Genomic DNA, 9,282 nt, shown 5'->3' on the forward strand with positions numbered 1-9,282 from the left:
GGTGGAAACAATATTTGACACTTATCTATAGAACAAACTATATCAGTGCCAAATGAAAATTTGAAACATTAGTTGACAACACTTGCAGGAAAAAAAATTCTAATTATATATTTAAGGAGAAATATGTATAATTAATGTCACAAATGGAAGGGAATCAAATCCCTTTGTGATTTTGTGTGATTGTAATATTCATGTGTATAAGAATAACATTGTTAAAAGACATCTATACTTTAGTATTTAGTCACTACAAGAAAATGCTTCATTAGTAATCAATTTTAATGACCAAAAGTTGTTAGTTACTATAATTACTAATTTAGATACAAGTTTACAAAGTAAAAAAAATCATTGGTTACTAAAATAGTTACTATTATGAATAAAAAAAATTATAATTGGTCACTAAATTGGTTTTTAAAATTAGCTACCATAGTTTTGGCTACCAAAGAAAATTGGTCACTAAAAATTAGCTACCTAAGTTTTGGCTACCAAAATAACTTAGTTACTAAATTGCTCTCTAATTAATTAGTGACAAATTTAGGGACCAATTATAATTTTTTATTTATATTAGTGACTATTTTAGTAACCAATAAATTTTAATTTTATAAATTGGTATCTAAATTGGTCACTATAGTGACTAACAATTTTTAGTCACTAAAATTGGTTACTAATAAGACATTTTCTTGTAGTGAGTGTATTTCCAAGCTAATTTCTCACTTATTAAATGGGGAGATATTTAGATAATAAAATATAAACAAAAATTAAAAAATATAGAACTGTGTATATTAAAGTAAAAATAAATTAAAAATTGAAAGAGAGAACTAATTCATTAAAATGACATAATTTTACTTGTAATAAATTAAAATATAGAATAAATAATATGATATGAAAAATACCAAGTTATATGCGTTCCAGAGTTATAATAGAGGTTTTAGAGTAGGATATAACATTTTTCAAAAAACTTTTTGTTACTATTTTTATTATTCTAAAATATTATGTTTTATGATCAAAATAATAATATGATATATCATGTTTATTAATTGATGTTATGTAACTAGGTCAGCAATAATAAGAGTTCTGAAAATTACAAATGAATAATATTTATATTCTAATTTAAAATTCATTGTGCAGAGCATGGATTACTTGAAAATGCTACCTTATTTCGGTCTTTTCCTGGTAGATCAACAACCAAAGCAATGGGATTTGCATTTGCAGCTGGAACAACAAATCATGCACTTTCAACAAAAGATGATATATATATATATATATATATATATATATATATATATATATATATATATATATATATATATATATATATATATATTAATTTTAATCATGTATGTCAACAATTGTTCTAATTGTTATGATTAAAAGCTTTCATTATGTTCTTGACTTTGAATATTTTGAATATGATAAAATTTGACATGATTCATATAAATTGGGTGGCAATATTTATTATATTTTTATGTAATATTGCTAATTAAATGCATTTTATAAGTTACAAAAATAATAAGAGCATGAAATATGTTTGCTTAATGCAATTTGCTACAATTTTTCCTATATTAGTTAGAGATAAAGTATTACAATTGGCGAGGGATTAGCTAGGGTTTAGCTAGGGACCAGTTTGCTATGGTTTAGTGAGAAATTTGCTACAATCATTTTGTTAGGGATTAGTGAGTGTTTAGCTAGGGATCAATTTGCTAAGGATTAACGAGGAATTTGTTACAATCTTTTTGCGAGGGATTAATTAGGAATTTGCTACAACTAATTTGCTAGGGATTAGCTAGGAATTTGTTACAAATATTTTGCTAAGGATTAGCTAGGGTTTTGCTACAACTAGTTTGCTAAGGATTAGCTAGGGATTTGCTACAAACATTTTGCTAGGAATTAGCTAGGGATTAGCTAGGGATTTGCTACAAACATTTTGCTAGGGATTTGCTACAATCAGTTTGCTAGGGATTAGCTAGGGATTAGCTACAAACTAGTTCCCTCGCTATTTAGCTACCTATAATTTAGCTAAGGTTTGGTGTCCACGCTATTTCCTCATTAATCCTTCGCTAAAACGTTTTGCGAGGGATCAGCGAGAGATTAGCTAGGGATTATTCCCTCGCAAATATGCAAATTTGCTGTAGTGATCCATTGTTGATATACACATGGATTGATGAAGACACATGGGGTTAGTTTCTTGAGCTTTAGACATCTGAGGGATGGTAGATATGTTTATTTGAAATCATCAATTGCTCAACTGATAATTCTGTACAATTTGAACTAATTCATAAAGTAGGTTTTATATGTTACAAGAAAAGAGAAAAAAAGCTCAAATTATAAGTGTTCAAAATAAAAACCCGTACATATTGTCTCCTGGTCGGTATAAAAAATTTGACGAAAAGATAATGTTAGAAAAGAAAAAATCTAGGCCTCCACCTTCTGAGGGTGAAGATATTGAGCCTTATTCACCACCATCACGTCATCAAAAGTAGAAGTTAGCCCGTCTACGCACATCGAGTAACTACATTTCTGAATCTGAACGTGAAATCTCTAAGAAAATTGTAAGATACAATTCTTCTCTAATAACTCATTCGTGTTTTATATTGTATGATTTTTTATAACTTTTTTTGTTACATTACAGGATTCGTTGGTTGAGTAGAGCTCCCAATGAGGATTCACTCCAGAAGGGCGTCATGACATACTTGCTGCTACAATTGGATGTGAGCAGCCTAAACGTGTGCATGGTGTTGGATCAGGAGTCAACATACGCCAATTTTTTGGTTCATCCTCTCGTCAATCTTCATGCAGTCATAATGCTGATTATGAAGAAAAATTGATGGAAAGAATCACTATGAAGGTGAGAGAAGAACTTATGCGCCAATTTGTGAATTATGACATCCGTTCGCCAATGGATCCTCCACCAGAACTAAAGCCATATGTGCCTCCCACGGGTAAATCTTTTTTCTATAAGTTATGAATTGAATAAATGATATTTAATAAAATAATTGAATAACATTAATAAATTATTGACTCTAATAGGTAGAAGCAGAAAGAGGAGTTGTTTAGCTCCACCCGGGGATGACATGGACGACACTTATTCATGTTAGCTATATATTTGGGATGGTACAGAGAAGACACTAGTGGCTTGTGGAAAAGTATTTGAGGCAACCATAGTTCTTCATGGCATGGAGTTATCAGAGGATGAGGTTAAGGTCACGGTAGAGGAGGTTCTCGTGCCGTTTACTTTAGTTATTGTGCTAACATATGAGGTATATATTGTGGCATAGGCATTCTAATGTTTCCTCGCCTGGCCTAGAGATTTGGTTGATTCTGACCCCTTTGTACAAACTCTCAAACCCACCATATACTAAATTTTTATGTTAACATGTTTATTATATTCAAACTTAAATTATATTCCATTTTAACTTAAATTTTATTGATATAAGAAAATCCTTAATCAAAGAAGATTCCTCTCTCTTCGAACGATCCTCTTGGTGCATTACTCCAACTTGCTCAAATCATAGATGATAAGCCGATGCATGTTCCTTGGGATTCTATCATTTTTAGGAGAGACCTTGAGATCCCACTTTATTTGCATTCCCAAGATGTCTTGGAGCTTCCACGGGGACAAGAGGAAATAAATATTACCATTTTCAATTATGGATGATGTAAGTCTTTTAGTCATTATATATAGTTATTTGATATATTTATCTATTTACTTATATCAAATCAATTTTATGTTTATGTATCTATCTGGTGTCACTAAAACTATAGGGCTAAATGATTTATATGGCTTTGTAGACCCCCAACTCATTCTTGAATTCAACAAGTTTGATGACACCCAAGCATATGTGACCAAATGCTTTCAATGCGGAAAAGAAATTTATTTTTTCCCTTATATTGTTGGGTAAGTCATTTTTGTTAACTTCTGAATATAATCTGTCATTTTAATGCATAACAATGAATTTATTTTCTTCTTAGGCGTCATTGGCAGTTACTTGTGGTTTCCCTAAGGGATAACCTTATTATGTGGTTTTGCTCTTTGCATCGCCCTTCCCCTAACCATCTTAAATAAGTGATAAATTGATAAAAACCCAATGTCAATCTTATGAATATGACATGTTATATAAAAGTATCCTAACTTATTCCCTTTATCATAGTTTAATTGTTGGACATAACATATTGTTAGGGAGATCAACGACTAAGGCAAAATGTCTTGCATGGTGTTCCCTCCAGGTTTGATATTTCTATCCATATACTTATAATTGTTTGATTTAATTTTCTTCCTTAATTAATTGTAATGTTGTTGATACAATGTAGTGTAATTGACAAACCAGCTCATATGAGTGGGGTTACTGTATAATGCAATGGATGACAGCCATTATGCGTGCTCGTATTACAACTAATTGGGAAACGGTAATATATATTGAAATCAAAACGAATACTTTACAGCATTGTCTTTCTATATACTAACTTAAGTTAACGTCTTATATAGCAGACATTAAAGAGTCTTGCACCAATTCCCACGAAGCCCATAAAGTATGGTAAGATAGCATGTGCAAAATTTATAATTCAGATGTACAATAGTATTGATTAGAATATGTATTTGGATTGATTTCCAATTGTCTTTTAAATGTATTTGGATTGTGGATGTTTCATAAAATATTTTGTTTTGGTTTGTGCTGGTTTCTGAAAAAAATATGCAGGTTTAAATGTGGGAATAACTATAAAACAGAAAATGTATTTAAAAAAAATAGTATATTAGGCCTTGGTTCTTACCATAACCAAGGAAAAAAGGTGGCCTATGGCTTCGATCACTCTATAATCGAGGCAAAAAAGTGCCTTTATGGCTTCGGTTCGCACTCGAGGCCTCGGTTTTAAAACTGAGGCAGAATATCAAAAACAATTGGGGCCAAAAACCCTTACTACACTAGTGAAAGAACAGTTTCAATCAAATTTTACTTTTCCTAATCATGTCTATTCTGTTATCTCTTCACCAAATTAAAAGTTTAATTAATTAAAAAAAAGTCTTGACTAATTTTAATTAGAATAATTACCATTAACCAAAGTAAAGTCTCAATTATTGGTAAAAACTCATTTAATCACATGAAATTTTCTAAACAAAATCAAAATAAAGTCTCAATTAAATTAAAAAACCCTTGGACTCATATGATCAACATGTATATAAATTTAAAATCATTACTTTTTACGTGATTCAAAGATAAAATACTTAGATGAATGAAAACCACAACAATAATAAAAAGAGTAAAGAAATTATTTCTTTCTAACCTCAAAATCCATAATGAAATTACAATGGAACCAACCTAAGAAGCTTAACACTCCATGGAATGCAAAATAAAATAAAAATAAAAAAATGGGGAGAAAAAGAAATTAGGCCCTCTTAAGGGTTCCTAAATTCCGAAGTTCTGAGTTTCCCTTTTTTTGCTTCCCCTTGGTTTCTTTATATAGGCTTTGATTGAACTTGAATCTTATCTTTCTGTTACTAAAATCTTTTATCTTTTGCTATAATATCTTTCAAATAATTAACCAATTTTATCAATTTCTAAAATATTTGGAAGATTTTATCTATTGATAATTTGAGATATACTAAAGATAATTAATTAAAAATCTTTAATTAATTATTCAGCAACTTAATTTCTATTCAATTTCCAATTCAGCCTTTGTAGTTTGACCATTTGACCAACTTTGACAAGTTTTCAATATGTTGACCCAGTTTTGACCATTGTCTATCCATTGAGAGGCTGACACATGACAACATATGGTTGGCCATATTTGAAAGTGGTGGATTGATAACATGGCGTGATTTTGTAGCTTTGAACAATTCAATCTCACACCTTTAATGAACCAAATTTAACTTTAGCTGTATCAACAAACGTTAGGATATCCAAGAATATTTTATGCAACTAAAATCACTTTTAAGTCATTTTTATCGCACAAGTTCAATAAATCCGATTATAAAAAATTCCAATTAAATTATCTTTCAAGAACAAAATTCAATTAAAAATTCATAAATAAACATTAAATGAAGACGAAAAATATGCATTCATCCATTTCTTGCTATCAAATAATAAATATGCCAAATCAAACACTATCTAAGTGATTAGACGATACGATGACGTGTATATCAAACTTGGTACCAATACTTTCGTGGAAATTGAATTCTTTTTGCTAAGGTGGTATACGACGACTATTGCTTTCGAAAGAAACCTCTTCAAAAGACCAATCTCCATTCTTTCTCCTTATAGTTACACCATAACTCTATATCAAACGAAAACATAAACTTTCTCTCTCTCCGACATCATTTGCCTTTTTCCTTGAAATGGCTTACATTCTTAGAACCCATGCGCGTTGTCGTTGCTACACATTGCCTACCACCTCACCAAACTGGACTTCCTGATGGGCTTTTTTGTTTTTGGCTTTTAACCCTTGGCTTATGAATTTTGTTCCTATAAATAAGGCTTTATGCCTCTTCATGTAAAGTCAAGTCACAACGACCACTTTCATCAGTAACAACTCTTTTCTCTTTTCCTTTTGAGTCTTTTTCTTCTCTGCCACGCTTTCGTTGTGTTTGTTGTTTTGTTATACCGAGCTACTCATTTGCAAAAGTCTTTATCTCCTTGCAAGGGCATGATTTCCAAGATGGTACCAGAGATTTTCAATTAAAAAGAATCGACTCCGCTGGTTTACTCTGATCTCTTCTTTTCTTGTTTCTTTTATCTATTTCTTTCTTTTCTCTTTACCCGTTATCTTACCATCATGACTAAGGAAGAAAAGTCTGAAAAGAATTCTTTGTCAAATGAGAGTTATTTGTACTTACATCCTGGAGAGAATCCAACCACTTCCCTTGTTTCACCTTTGCTAGATTCAGGTAGCTACCATTCTTGGAGCAAATTTATGCTAACAGCTCTAAGTGCAAAAAATAAGCTCCAGTTTGTCAATTGCTCCATGACTGAACTAGAAAAGAATGACCCTGCACACGATTCTTGGATAAGATGCAATAATATGGTAGGTTCCTGGTTAGTACATTTTGTATCACCTCAGATCCAATAGAGTATTTTGTGGATGGAGAGTGCTGAAGAAATATGGAATGATCTGAAAGCACGTTTCTTTCAAGGAGACCTTCTCCGGATATTTGATTTACACATGGATGCAGCTCAATTGAAACAAGGTGCTCATACTATTAGCGAGTATTTTACCAAGCTTAGAATAATATGGGATGCACTAGAGAACTTTAGACCAAACCCAGTTTGTAGGTGCAAAGGTTCTTGCAAAGTATCAAAATATATAGCACAAAGAAAGTCAGAAGACAAAACAATGCAATTTTTAAGAGGATTAAATGAGCAATACGGTAACATCAAATCTCATGTTTTGTTAATGGAGCCTTTGCCGTCCATTTCGAAGATCTTTTCCTATGTTTTACAGCAAGAAAGACAATTGATGGGAAATAACATGATTTCTAATCTGGAAAACAAAGTTGTGGCTATTGCTACAAATGTTACAACCTGTTTTTTTTTTTTTTTGCGGGAAAGGTGGACACATGGACAAGAAAAATGGGTTCCCAAATAATAAGGGAGGAGTAAAACACTATAGTCATTGTGGCAGAAACGACAATATCGTAGATGTTTGCTATAAAAAGCATGGCTTTCCACCAGGTCACAAGGTCCTTAACACCAAAACCAAATCAAGTAATGACAAAGTAGATGATGAACAAGAAGTCAAATTCACCCAGTGATGAAGGCGTGACCAACCATGATACCTCCATAGAAGCTCCCTCAAGAAGAATCACTAGAAGCATGTCTAGAGAGGAGTCTTCTATTCGATCACCTTTATCTTTGTTTAGCATCACTTTAGTTTGAATTCCCTAAGTTGGTCTTTAGTTGACTAAATTTGGTTGACTTGTTGACTTTGACCCAAAGTTGACATTTGACCAATATTAGATTAACTTAAACCAACATGGTAATCTTTGTTTGTCTTGTTTTGTAGGTAATTAAGAGAAAGTAGAGCATGCTAGGTGGCACATGGTGATTAGAGCACATGGATGATGTGGAAGAGAGAGGAAAGCAAAAAGCATAAAGTAAAAGCAAAAGTAGACATGTACGTTGTCTCCTTTTCCCTTTTTGGTTTATTCTTTAGAAGGCTACTTGGTCTCCTCCCTCTTTTGGCTTAGAATCCTCATGGAAATGCATCCACCAACCACATTCCTTCACTTGGCCGAGAATTACCCTAGCTTAGGTTTTTAGGGTTTGTTAGTTAGTCCTTTTCATGTTTTTGTATTTGCTAAAGGACCCCTATGAACTCCTATTTAAAGGGTGTTCCTTGTCTTGTAAAAGGGTTGATCATTTGTTGCTATAAACTTTGTGTTTCAACCATCATTTTGTCGTGAGCTCTCCTTTCCAGAAGCGAACTCACCTTTGCCTTATCTTGCTTGCAAGTGGCGGCACCATCATTTATCTCTAAGGTTTGGTTGGCTTAGATCCCCCCTATGAGTGTCGTGCTTCATCCATTACTCATCTTCTATGCTTTCCATTTTTATTGTTTCTTCTTTCATTTTGTTCTTTAAGTGTTTTGAATCTGTTTGTGTTAACTTGACTCCAACTCTCTTCTTCCTTTCATGAGCTTGAGAAATGAACCTTCACATCTAGATAACTTGTTATCTTAATGTCTAGTGGGAATTTTCAAAAATCTTTCTTAAACAACTTCACCATATTCATAACTCTAAAAAAAACAAGATAATCCTTCATCATTTGGTATTAGAGCCTGGTTATCTTGAATATGGTGTTTTTCTTGTGCTAACCTTTGTTTTGGTGGCTTGTTTGGCTTGGAGACCTCTCGGCCTTGTGGTGTTCAATATGGTGTGCACATAATTTTTTCCACTTCACTTGAGGTTAAAGTATCCAAAAAATCTATTTCTTGATATATGTTGCTTGGTGAAGTGAAAACATGAAATTTTGGTGCTTATTTTTCCTTTGGCCGAGAGCTTGCTAAGTTGTTACCATGCCAAATTTTTTCTTCACATGTTGAAAGTCTTCTTAAAATGTTCCCAGCTACATTTGAGTCTCTTGTGATATGCTTATTTGAGTTTTCTTGTCCTTGTTTCTAAGTATTCGAGCTATTGCATGAGATCTATGCTTTGTATTATTGTATGCTCCTTAAAATTGATTTTGACCTAATTTTTAAGGAACTAAGTGTCCAAGACACCCTAAAATATCCTTCTCATCATCTTAAGTACCTAGTTTTGAAAAGAAAAAGTAATTTTCATGGCAAAAATTAGTTTGG

The sequence above is a fragment of the Vigna unguiculata genome, chromosome 7 (genome assembly GCF_004118075.2).
Source record: "Vigna unguiculata cultivar IT97K-499-35 chromosome 7, ASM411807v1, whole genome shotgun sequence".
Classification (NCBI taxonomy): domain Eukaryota; kingdom Viridiplantae; phylum Streptophyta; class Magnoliopsida; order Fabales; family Fabaceae; genus Vigna; species Vigna unguiculata.